Below are 13,939 nucleotides of genomic sequence, written 5' to 3'. Positions count from 1 at the left end.
TGGTAGAGAACAGAGAAAAGAAATATACAGAGTTACTAATATACACCAGGGTTTAAACTGACATGAAATTTTATCTTAATTATCGGACAAATTTGTACTCCCACTATCTAATTCAATTTGCATGCATCGGTAGACACTTATTAAAGGTAATATTACATCTGTCATTTTAAGACTGGTGAGAATTTTATCATATGAGCTGCATAAAACAGCCACTCTATTATGTACAGAACTCTTTTGTACAGCTTAAAATAACCAGCATTGCATCCTAATTAAGTATTTTTTGTAATTGTCTTCAGGGCAGTCATAGTCTTGTCCATTTTGTGTCCATCTTGTAAGTTCTTTGGACACAGAATTGAAGTTTCAGGAATGTACTACTCCTCCCCTCTGCTTCCTGATTTGGGGTGAAAAATGAGAGCTTTACTAATAAAATGTAAACTGGAATAAAATGTTCAAATAAGGTTTTATGAGAAGCATGCAATACATAAACCCATCTTAGAATTCTCCACTGGATTTAGAATTCGGCTGTATACAAATATATTAGGCTGTCTGAGGCATTAGCAGTTGAATATGTTGGGGTTATTTTTGAGATGAGTTTATTAGATTTGCGTGTTGTAAAAAATGAATAGGTAAAGTGCTAATATAACATCAATTCAGGGTAACAATGGCAGTTTCTGAGCATAAAGCCCTAAAATGCCATTTGATGTTGATATGATACTTTTGAAACAGACCCCAAAATAAGCTTACAGGTTTCTGCTTTGAGCTCCAGGACTCTGAGACACTCCAGATAAAAATCCACTTCCACAAAGCCCACCTGTCAATGTGCATTTTGTTCCCTTGTTACAGCCATCTTGGTTTCAGAACTATTTTGTCCCACCAGGGAAAGAAATGCCAAAAAAAAAAAAAGGAATTGAGAAATGAAAATACCATTGGCTTGAAAGGGAAAAGAGAAAGAAAACTCAAATGGGGTGGATGTGCCCAGACAGGGGCTGCCAGTGCAGGGCTCAGGAAAGGGTACAAAGTGAGGGTGGGAAACCAGTGGACGGCTGGGCCCTTGCTCCTCGGCTGCCTTCATTTTTTCTGGGACCCTGGATGTTCCCAGAAATGGAAGAATCAAGGGTTGCTGCTTTGGACTTGCTCATCTCTGGGTCCAAAAGTGTGTTTGGCATGGTCTCAGATGCCTTTTAGTCTCGGTAGCAGAATTTGGTTTTTCTTGTCCTGTCTTTTTAAAAAAGCAACCTTTGTGTGTGACTGGGTAAGAGCTCTACAGAGTTCAAACCAGATGTCTCCCACTCACGAAACTGTTGAAGCATTCAGTTGGTTACAACTGCCTTCTTAAACAGGAACTTTTAAAAAACTTAAGCCAAAGCATTTAACATAGGATTTTATTATTATTATTATTTTTACTGAGACAAAAACCCAATCTTTAACTGTTTATGAGAGATGAGCAATTTAACTTGGACTATTAAAGTGTTTTTTTCATCATTGTTTCATAATCAAGTCTCTGTAATAGGAAGCACTTAGTTTTGGAGGATGGTGCTTCTCATGTTAACCAATCTCAGAATCAAAATATTCTTACACCACTTCAGTGCTTCTTTTCTCCAGCAACCATCCCGCTGCTGATTTTTTAACTCCCCAAATATGTCGCAGTGTGTCTTCCAGGTCTTGGAGGGGAGGGCAGGGAAGCAGAGATTTCATTCTCCCCTCCGTCCTACAGAAGCAGATGAATAATTCATGGAGCCACATGGAGGTCTTCTCTGAGACTTCTCTGGAACACGTCTGAGCAGCCGAAGGACCAGGAAACTTACAAACAGTCACAGTGTGCCGTGTCAAAGAACAGTCAATCAATCTCCAAAGAAATGTGAAGAGAACAGGTTTTTCATGCCTGTGAGCTGGGAAGGAGCCAAATGTGTGTTGCCATTTGATGGTAGAATCAGTGTACACCTGTTCCGACCAGCTGTCAACATAACCTGTGTCAGAGGCATGTCTCACACCCGCTGGATCCTCACAGCGGGCCATGTCTGTATGACAGTCAGGACAGACAGCACAAGCAACTTGGGGATCAGGAGAGGAGGAGCTTGCAGAGCCATTGCAGGGACACAGATGTGTGAGGAGTGTGATAAAAGAAGGAAACATCTGAGGGAATAAGCTCAAACAAAACAGCAAATGTCATTTGCATTATATAATTATGGCCAACCATTGAGTCCTTTGTAATAACACTCGGTAGGCCGATGTTAAACCTACAATGAGTGATAAAAAGGCCTCAGCTTGAAAAAAGGTCAGCATGAATTAGTATATATTTGCTGATTAATTCAGATTGTGCCTCCGTAAATTTTATAGTCCAGGGGCCCAGCCTGGTTTGAGACAGCCTCCTATGAAATTCAAATGTGTGTCATTCAGCACAGACTATCATTGCAACCTGGCATTGTGCTTTATGGAAAACTCTATCTAGCAAACATGTAAACACACAGGCCTGTGACAAAGTATAGAGATGGCTGTGTCTGTGAACATGTAGATTCCAAAGAGCAAGATATTCACAGGCATAGACAATAAAGAGGCTGGCTGTGTTAACTCTCTGATCACACATAGAAAACAAGACATGTGTCTGTGGACAGCACACACCACCTGACTGCACGTCTGAGATGATAGGACTGCTGGAGAGATTCTTGCCTTTTTACCAAAACCTCAGTAATCAGGACTGCTAGTGGGAATGTCAGTCTTCTATGATGCTGTTTAGTTGATGCTCAAAGGGAAAAAGTAACTGTTTGGGGAGGTTTAGATAAAAATGCATATGACAAAAATGTTTAGCCTAAGAGGGGATCGGCCTTCAACTGCTTGGAAGATTGGAAATATAGATTCCGCTTTAAGATGGAATTCACCTTAATGAACACCTACTACGTGCAAGTTGACTTGTCAACTTCAATTCTCACAACTGCTCCATGAAATATCAATTATCATGTCCATAAAACAACGCTCCCAGAATGGCACAGTTTCCAAATGATGCTGTTGGGATTTGACCATAAGTTTGAATACTTCCAAAAGCCCTGGCTTCCCACTTTACCTTTATTGTCTCTCTTTGCAATTGCTCACTACACACTTGCTGAACTTATTTGCTAAATCTTTTGCCAGATGTTCTGAGTTGGGGACCTGCATGCAGGGCATAGATACTGGCAGATTTCAAACACTTACTAGTTTATTTCAACCCAGCCCCTTCCCCAGCAAGTTGGGAACTGCAGCTGGCAGCTCCACCCCATGTGCATTCCTCAATTCAAGGACCTTTTCTCCTGCCTCCAAACTTGGATTTCCCATTTGCTTCAACGTGGTGGCTTTTCTTTATATGAAAAATGAAGACCCCTACTCTAAAACTCTGACTGAGTTCTTCTGTTGAGGAGTCAACAGTCTTCAAACAACGGACCAAGCAGCAGTTCTTTAAAACTGGTGAATCCGTTGGTTTCTTTGTCCAACAGAGCCTGTCTCCACAATTAGAGAGGTTTGCTAACACTTTGGGATAGAATAAAGTGGGAGAGGATGGGGGTGCATTCACCCACTGACTCCAGTACCTCATTGGTTGAGGGCAACTCCGCAGTGTGCTAACCCTCTCACCCTCTCACCCTCAGAGCTACTCCTGCACTCAGCCATCACCCTGCTGGGATCCCCCAACTGAAGCCGCCAGTTAAGTCATGGAGGCCAAGAAGAATGATGTGTGGTATGCATAGCACATGCTACACCCTAGGAGACTAGAAAAAGATGAATGCAGAGAGTGAACATGAGTTAGAATCCAAGAAGGGTTCCAAATATCAGGGAAGCAAAATCCAATATAGATTCAAAGGAGCAGATTGAAGTCCAATGGCCCTTATGGATCTTGACCCAGGGTAATGCTGGCCTTGTTTCTCTGTCAGGATTCAGCTCAGGAATCAGAAACCTTCACAGGATTTTGGATGGAAAAAATTTAACACCCTGGAGTTATTGCTTGCAAAATATTTAGAAGGGCTGAGAGGAGCATATGTCAGGAACCACCACAAAACTAGCAGTTTCAAGGTCATACCACCCTGGCTGTGGTCCAGAGGTTGGGGAGCCAGTGCACTATTGCTGCCACTAAGTCTACCTCTCACTGCAGTGGCACTGCTGTGAGATGCTGGAATGCAGAATCAGGCCGCTACATATTCTCATCTCTGCCCAGCCTTCCTTGCCAGCAGCCATGATGGCCACTGGCTGGCGTCTTCCAAATCCCCCACAAATGCATTAGATTAGCAGAACTTAATTTGCATCCAGAATCCTAGCTGCCAGGGTTTCTGGCCAATGTAGATTTTAGTTTTCTAACTTTTCCAAATAAAATGGATAAAAAATGGAGGTTGAGAAAGCCAATTCCAGCATTTACTAGACTACATACAATCTGAGATGGGTACAGCTGTCTTGAAGTAGTTATATTGTACTATAAGTGGAGCTGAGCAAATTCCCATGAGAAACAAAGTAAGACCAAGATTTCTTTTTCCTCTATCTTGTGTTTACAGTCTAAATTGACCCATCAAGATAAATGAAGATTTGGAGATAGCAAGGATCACATTTCAAAATGAACCCCACCCTCATGGCCTCCAAGCTGAGACTGACTCCCCTAGTTGCTTTCAAAAAGATAATAGGGCCCCTCCCTATCCTTTATCCAGTAAAGCTCTGAGCTCATCTTAGGCACTGTCTGTTTCTCTTCTGGCTTTGTTCATCACAAGGTAGTCTCCTAAAAGTCAGGGACTGTTCCTACATTGTCTTTGAATGCCCTGCATAAGCACTGGGTGCCCAGCAGCTCTGTGAATGGACATGGAATGGATGCAGCATTTCCTGCCTTGCCAGGTGTGTTGGGTTTTGCATGAGTGCCATCCTTCACTCAGCCCATCCTGTCCAGCTACCAGCAGCATTCTTACATGGGTCAGAAGCTAGGCATCAGGCTGGGCTGAGACAGGACAACCATACAGACATGAAACAGTGGCCTCCCCTGCAGGCTGGATCCCACTGAGCTCCCATGCCTCCAGATCCACGGCAGGCAGGTTTCCAAGGAAGTTGTTGTAAAGTCATCCCTCTCAGCTAGGAGTACCCTGGTACTCAGAACATAGCAATGTGGTTTCCTTGGTACAAATCCACTACATTTGAAAGTCAGGATTATCTATTATATCGGGGGAAACACCGAAGTCCCCACCAGCCTCTCCCTTCCCCATTCCAGCCCACCGTGACATCTACCCACAAAACCCATGTAAGGATCCCTTTGGCAACCACATCTTTAGGAAACTGACATTATAAGAAAAGCAGAACCAAGCCATACATCCACCAGTTTTGTATAATTTCTTTCCAAATTACTGATCCAGTTTCATATCCATCTCTTTTATCCAAAGAAAATAAAACTACCAATTTAAAAATATATAAAAAAATAAGATTTCTACCTGGTTCCAAGCCACCATGCCCACTGACATGGGAAAATCCCTTTTAACTTTTCTCTCCTCCTCCTCCTCCTCATCCTCCTTATCCTTCTTCTTTTTCTTTTCAGAAAAAGAAAAAAAGAGAGAGTGGTAAGAAAAAGTGAGTGTTAGGTTATCTCTACATTGTGTGGGAAGCTAAGCTGTTATCAAGTGAGACTGATGGAACCAGATAATACCATTTCATCCTGCAGACTCTTGTTACTCATTTTGGCTTGGGTTGGGTCTGAATTGTTTATGTAAAGGTATTCTACACTCCCCTTCTTCTCTGCAAAAGCCAAGAGCAACCTATGTAAAGTTCTAGCCAGACCACCCACAGCCCAACCTCTGGTGATTTTTGTCTGCCCCAGTTCCTTGGCCTGGCTTCTGCCATGCTGAGAATGACTATAGCACCTAAAAAGTAGAGGCTGACCAACTGGGCTCCAGAATCCAGGGGAAAGGAGCTTTGCCTATTCCATGGACCTTCCAAAGGCAGACAACAGAAGATTAATCAGTAATACATGAAAAAGCCTTCATTGCCTTATGGGGTACCTGAATTACACTATTTAAATTCATCCCTTTGCATTTCAAAGTCTCCTTGTTTTTAAGGAATCCCTGTTATAATAAGATGGGATTTCAGAGTTCTCTAAAAAGAAACATCCTTTCTGAGCAACCACTGTTTTTCTTCTGTGTCAATGTCCATGTACACACAGAACATTCAGATCAATTTACAGAGGTGTCTAGGTTGAAAATGACACCCCAGGCATCACTGTGAGTAGAGAGAAACAGAGCTGGCACATCAGCATGGCATGCATAATCCAGTAGACTTGAGTACTTCTTAGTTACTGATTGAAAAATAAATTCCAGCATCTGGACAGATAGGCTGGCCAGAAAAGGAAAGGAAAGGAGAGGAAGGCAAAGATAGAAATTCATTGAGATGAGCTTTGCTCAATTTAGATCTTTGTTGAGAGTCATCTCTAGCAAAAGACTGTCCATCCTCGGTCACTGTGTATGGTTGTTCAGGTTGTCCTCTATTCAAGCGTGTCTGGTCAAGCCAACAAGTTGTGCTGAAATCCAACTCTGTACTTTGTTTGCCCAGATACATTCATTGGTGGTAGGCTGCAATGGCACAGAGGGAGGGAGCCTTTTTCCAATGCACTTGGAGGTGTCATAAACCAGGCCCAGGCTAAGATGTGAGAATCTCCTTTGGATGCCTAGGTTGACATGTGGTCCTTAACATTAGTCCTCACTAAATGGCACCTGTGGAATTGGGAGTGAATACTTGAAGACAGTCATCACAAATAGGTTCTAATATATTTTTGCGTGAGCTTGTTTAAAGTGGGCAGAGAATTATTTTGCTTGGTTCTGTGGATGGTGGATTATAATATGCAACATGAAGCCAGAAATCTGTAAGAGGCAGAAGGAGATGAAGACAATGAAGATGACGAAGTCAATGAAGAGTATACAGTACACTCACCTGTTGGTGCAAAGTGTTGGACAACATGACCTCTGCAGTACCTTCCAGATGTGGCTGCTGACCTCTCCGGGTGGTTGTCACATCCACTTTTAATTTGTTCTTGATGACAGATGCAGATTTTACATCACCTAAAATGCACTGGAAGATCTATTCAGGGATGCAAACTCAACTGTATAAGAAGCCAAGTTCAGGCACACGAATGGGTCTCCTTAGAAGCAGCAGAAGTTTTTTGGTTTTTGTTTGTTTGTTTTAAAAAAAAAAGAAGGAAAGAAAAAACACAGTTTTTCTGATAAAATGGCTTCTTTAGCCTGAGTGAGGCACAGATTCAGACAATAAAATAATGATTTAATAGCCTTAAAGTCAATCAACCAAATACAATAACATTAATTAGCCTTTTATGCCCAACTCACAACTAATTCTGTTGTCTGCTTATTTTTGTTCCAAAAGGATTACTAATGAAATATTTAATATTTCACCAGGTTCTGGATTCAGTTCCACACAGGCTGGTAATTTTCTCTTATATAGCTTGAAATTGTCCTCTCGATAATTTTGCCCCAGAGTGCATCTACATCACAAGATCACTGACTGTGCCAGGGAAGGCTTCTCAGTCTTTGACAACTGGATAATAGCTTCACTTTTAGCCAGTAGAGGTAGTCAAGAGCCAGAAAGTACAGATAATGTGAGTATAATTCATTATTCAAATCTGCAAGTGATGCACCGAAAACAAAGAGAGAAGAGGAATAATGGTGTCATTATTTTTATTACTCTTGTTGGGCAAACCTAGCGTGAAACATTTAAAAAGACGGGGGTGAGCTTTCTGGCTATACGGTGACAAATTAACTTTTGGAGCAATATTGATAAGGGGAAAGTAAAGCAGACAGATTTTCTGTACAAGGTTTGCTTTCTTATTAGTGGGCCCATTGGCTATTTTCTTATTGCTGGGTGCTTATCAAAATTCTCATCGTTTCTTCTCAGCCATTGACTGAGAAGGAAAGGAGTGTGGTTTCCTGAATTCCTATGAGTGGAGACAGAGGCTCTCTGGAGCCGTGGTGCCTGGCATGAGTGATGAAGGCCAGGTGCACAGGTACGAGGCCTTCAAGTCATAGACAGCCTCTATGTGAACGAGGCTTTCTGGAGATGCTAATGGGAATGGGAGTACCATGGATTTGTTTTCTCTCACACCTACGAAGTCCCCACACCTTTAATCATTTTTTGAATATTTCCGTTTAGTAATTTCTATTTCTGGGTTCTTTCTACACCAAAACATATTCATCACCACTCCACCAAGAGAAGTTTTTTTAAGCTTTGTAAGAAAACTGGAGGTCTAGATGGGTATATTGGGGATCAAGCTATGGGCTAGGATGATAGAACCAGGTGGGCAAGAGGAAAGAAGGCTCTCAGGGGAGTGGGCTTTTTAAAAATGAGGTGTGGGGTTGTCTGATTGCTGTGATTTCAGGGCCACTTGGAAGGGTTCTTATATCACTCTTCCACCTCCAACATGAGTTCATTCTCCAAGGTTCATGGTGCCTGGAACTCAACCATTACAGATTTTTTCCTTTGGGGCTCTCTCTACAGTGCTTTAAATAAGCAAATAACTCTGAGAAAGTAGTAAGTTAAACTACTGCTTGCTAAAGTGTTAGTGATTAGTCAACACAGCTGACATGGTTTAGGTCTGTGTCCCCACCCAAATCTCACATCAAATTGTAGTCCCCAGTGTTGGAGGTGGGGCCTGGTGGGAAATGATTGGATCGTGGAGGCAGATTTCCCCCTTGCTGTTCTCATGATAGTGAGTGAGTTCTCATGAGATCTGGTTGCTTAGAAGTGTGTAACGCTTTCCCCTTCTCTCTCTTCCTCCTGCTCTGGCCTTCTGCCATGAGTGGAAGTTTCCTGAGGCCTCCCCAGCCATGCTTCCTGTACAGCCTGAAGAACCATGAGCCAATTAAACCTCTTTTCTTTTCCTCCTTTGCCTTCTGCCATGAGTAAGTTTCCTGAGGCCTCCCCAGCCATGCTTCCTGTACAGCCTGCAGAACCATGAGCCAATTAGACCTCTTTTCTTTGTAAGTTACCTAGTCTCAGGTATTTATGTATAGCAATGTGTGAACAGGTTAATACAACAGCTTTTCTCCCAACTGGAGGGGCAAGCAGAGAGAGAGAGGAACTGTGTGACAGAGGCATTTCAGAGATCTGGGAAGAATGGAAGATACACAGAAAGGGAGGGGAGGTGAGAGAAGAAAGGGAGAAAATGAGGTGTGAAAAGCTGTTTTTAATCACCTCAGCAATAAGAAAGCCAGCCAATCTGTGATTCATCCAGCCCCTCTAAAGTTGACTGTCCAGCTGATGCAGGGTCATAACAGCAGCAGAGATGCAAATAAGCCTGTTCAAAATCTGATGAGGAGCTCACCAACTACTACTGGAGATGGCCCAATTTATGGTAGAAAGCTAAACTCATTAAGTCTTTGAGTAAGCCATAGACTCTTATTAGGGGGCCTGGGTTCAGGATAGTTCAGGAGCATATGTGAGCTTAAGAAACCACTTTACATATTTAAACTTCTCAATTTTTGTCATCCACAAAATGGGCTTGTCACATCAACCCTCACAGGAACCAACTCATTCATTCATTTATTCAGCCAATAAGCATTGAGCAGTTCCTATGTGCCAAGCACTATCACAGGAACAGTGGATATTAAAAGAAAAACAAAAATCAGGCAAACCTCCTCTCATCATGAAGATTACTTTCTAGTGACAATGTTTTTGAAAGGACTTTATGAGTAGTTAGGTGCTGCAAAAAAGGAAAATTGTATTATTTTGTGGAACCAGAAATCATCTCTCTTTTGATTCTAGTTTTGTGTTCTGGGGTAGCACAGAGCAAGTGTCAACCTCCTGTACAGAACTGCTTTATTCAAGTATTTGAAGATAACTTTCACACATACCCTAGCTTTTGCCTCTTTGTACCAAACACCCCTGGTTTCTTCCATTGCTGTTCCTGGGGCTCACTTTGCAGACCCTCCCCTTCCTGGCTGCACTTGCCATGTCCCTGAGAGGGTAGGGCCCTTGGGCAAAGCACAGGACTCCAGAACGTACCATGGCAGACAGTACTGCCTGTACTGCAGGTCGCAGAGTAAAAGGAACGTGCTTGGTGAGCAACCACTGTTTTCCCTCTGCGTCAATGCCCATGTACACACAGAGCATTCAGGTCAATTTATAGAGGTGTCTAGTTTGAAAATGAGACTCAAAGCATCACTGTGAGTAGAGAGAAACAGAGCTGGCACATCAGCATGTAATGCATAATCCAGTGGCTTCCATAATTTAATAGAGAAATAACATTTCCCATTCTCATCACCAGAAAACAATCACCATATGAATGCACTTTAGCTATTAATACTTATTCCTTGATGCATAAACAATCTCATTTAAAAATTCTCGCTCCCAAAGATACTTATCTTCTTCAGGGGGAGGTATGTGGGTGGGGGAAGGCAAGGTAAGCATGATCCATCACGTACAGCTGAATTCCCAGCCAAACTCACAGCCTTAAGAATAAAAAACAGTTAATGAGTATCACACAGCCAGTACCCCAAATAGTGAGATACAGAATTCCATTCACTCTATCATGGCCATGACTGACATTTAATTATTCTCTATTTTTTGGTGCTTATAATTCCATTCTTATGATTCATTGTAAATCCTTTGGAACCCCTAGAAAAAGTGAGATCGAGTGACAAAACAGAGATAATGAAATCAGAGGCAGTAGAATAAAATTATATCTTGTAGGTAAAGCAATGATTCAGTAGAGCAAGTTATTTCATAAGGTTGCAAAAACTGGGGGAGGGAATCAGAATTAATGTAGCAGCCTCTGAGGAGAGCTGAAAGAGACTCCATGGTGGGGGGTGCATAATAGACAAGACAGCAATGCTGTGGAAAGAACATTTCACTAAGCACTAACCCGACTGGGCTTCCGCCTGGTCCAGCTGCGTGACCTTAGGCATATCACTTAACTCTCCCTGGGTTTTCATTTTCTCACCTATGAAATGCCACTATGTACTTAGCATCACTGCAAACGCCCCAAAAGATGCACAATTGCTATACAAATATAGGATTGAAATTATTTTATAACATGAGGCAAAGCTGGAAGGTCATGGACAACATTCAAAAATGAAGAGTGCAGTCCAATTTAACCTCGGAGGTACAGGACTGTGGATTCCTCTACTCTCTTCCAGGGCTCTCTGGGACTCCAGTGCCCCGGCCAGCACCCTGTTCCCACTGTCTCTGACTTGCCAATAACACTGGGGACTGGAGGTCAATGGCCTGGATAGGCTCTGCTGGATAAAGGTAGAAGAGAAAATGATCTCCAATTCTAGCTGTGGGTGCCACTGAACCCAAGAGAACATGCCAAGCTGAAAACCCACCAGTGTGGAGGTACCAAGGTCACTAAACCAAAGAAAGAAATGAGAATATGTCATCATCCTAGAATCATGGTCCAAGGCAATTATGAAAATTTAAAGTGTGAATGAAATCAAGCGATCAAAGATTCAAGGATCAGGAGTGGGAGTGATGGGTACAGTGGGCCTTTAGGAAGCTAGCCCAGCTTTGCAAGTGGCTGCTTTTCAGATGTTCATGTAACTGCCCAACAGGTTCTTCCTGCCCACTGCACAAAGAAAATCAACTCACCGAGACCACAGCATCGCAGTAAACAGTTTAATTACCATGAGGCTTGCCATGCCACGAGTGAGACAGAGTTATTACTCCAATCAACCTTTTCAAAGGCTCAGAGGTTTAGGGTTTTTCAAAGATAGTTTGGTGGGCTAGCATGGGGGCATGCTGATTGGTTGGGTCAGAGATGAAATCATAGGGAATCGAAGCTGTCCTCTTGTGCTGAGTCAGTTCCTGAATGGAAGCCACAGGACTGTTTGGTATGTCCAGGTGGGGCCATCCGGTTGTCAGAAATGTGAAAAAGTGAAAAGACATCTCAAAAGGCCACTCTTAGGTTCTACAATACTGATGTTATCTGTAATAGAAATTGGGGATGTTGCAAATCTTAAGACCTCCAGAGTAATGGCTGGTAATCAGAATTCAAGCCCCTCTCATCTTCCTAACTTGGTGGCCTTTTATTAGTTTTACAAGAACAGTTTAGTTTTTGAGAAGGGCTATTACCATTTACATTATAAACTAAATTTCTTCCAAAGTTAGCTTGGCCTACACCCAGGAATAAGCAAAGACAGCCAACCTGTGAGGCTGGAAGCAAGATGGAGTCAGCCATGTCAGATTTCTCTTACTGTCATAATTTTGCAGAGGTGGTTTCATTCACAGTAAAAGGGATACATGGGTGGGGCATCTCCACTTAGTTCAAAATCACAAAACCAGTTGCATCAGATACCTGGCACAAGAGTTTACCATTCTTCTTTGCTCATCTTTTCTCCCTTTTCTCTGTGTGTCTCTCCTCAAGAGGCAGGTTATGGCTTTCCACTCATTGATTTTCTTTTTAGGAATAAGTTGTGATTCAGTCCTACCTTCCAGAAGGATAGGTAACTATTCTTACCTTTCTGCTCATGGGGTAGCCAGAAGACTCCTTTCAGATCCTTGACTTTAGGAAATATAATTAACCCATGGCCCAGCTGCTGTGCCCTGAAATCCACCATCAAGCTCACTCTGAGACCTGTCTTCCTACAGCTTCTCCCAGCCAATGGCTGGGCAGGGCAGGAGTACTGTGGAAGGTCCATTCCTGGAAGACAGGGAATGAGCTACTGTGGCTTGGGACTCACTGAAGGCCTTGCCAAACTTTCCTTAGAACCACTCTGGTGTCTGAAATGCTCCCATTGCCCTGCCTTCTGCTCCTTTCTCCTTGCCTCAGGGTTAGATCTGCATCACAGTCTGAAGGCTCTTCTAGCCTCTGCCTCCCCATTTCCTTGCATGGCCATTTCCCCTAATGTATTTCTTGCCTGTCTAATCCTATCTTGATGTCTGATTATCAGAGGCTCCAAATTTGCACAAAAATAAGAGTTCCAAGAGTGGACCCCACTCAGCCTCAGAAATCCCCCTCACCTATGCTGTTTCCCAAGTCTAGAACCCCGTAACACCCCACTCTTCTTTTTCAAGCAAAGGTTCCAGGGTCCTTTGAATCAGAAAGCTCTCCATGCCAGTGGATTATCAAGTTCCACAGTGGAAACAATGAAGGTCATTTCATTCAAAGGAGCTTATTAGAATATTCAAATGCTAGCTAGTTTCTTCCTCTTCTGTTCCTTCCCTTCCTGAGCATTTCAATGCTCAAGCCTTTTGGTCGGGCAGAAGGAGGTAGTTGTCCATGCTGGGGCATGCAGGGGCAGGGGAGCTGCACAGCTCAGAGTGGGGGTCAGAGCCTAGCAGGAAGGAAGGGCATCTAGGTTGGGAAACGTGGCCCTGCATAGGGAATTGAACCCAAGAGGGGTGAGGAGGGCACCACCTGGGATTTTATAAGGAGAGAGTGGGGTAGGTAGGGGGCAGCCCATGTTGTTGGCCAGCCCAGGGCTCCAGAGACTGAATGGATTTGGGGGGAATCCTTGGTGGAAGGGGTGGCCATCAAGCTAGGAGATTAGTTGTACACAGAAGGAGTAAATATTACATATTTACTTATTACAAATAAGTAAATAGAGTTAGAGCAATAGGATTCTAGCTTCTTATTGTCAGAAAAGAGAGTGAAACATATGAAAAGGAAGAAAATCAGATTGACCCTTGTGGTGGTGGGTTGAAAATGGAAGGTACTGATACAGGGGTTAAGAAGAAATTACTTAGGCAGATAGTGAGGGCATGCCAGTCCTTGGTAAGGTTTCCCTTTTAACAAAAAGCAGCCCCAAATTATTTTCCTTTCTAACAAAGAGCAGCCTGTAAAATTGAGCTGCAGACATAGATGCTGGCAGTTGTGCCGGTCATGTTCAAGATGGCGGCTCCATCTTCTCTTCTCTTTGTCAGCCACGTGTACAGTAAGGAGCAGACAAGATGGTCCCGGCCAAGGGGAAAGTTCATTTGCATAATAAGATTAGCGCGGGCTGGCCAGCCT

Source organism: Pongo abelii, chromosome 11, assembly GCF_028885655.2.
Source record: "Pongo abelii isolate AG06213 chromosome 11, NHGRI_mPonAbe1-v2.0_pri, whole genome shotgun sequence".
Classification (NCBI taxonomy): Eukaryota; Metazoa; Chordata; class Mammalia; order Primates; family Hominidae; genus Pongo; species Pongo abelii.
The sequence above is the reverse complement of the archived record's forward strand: the minus strand, read 5'-3'. Positions refer to the sequence as shown.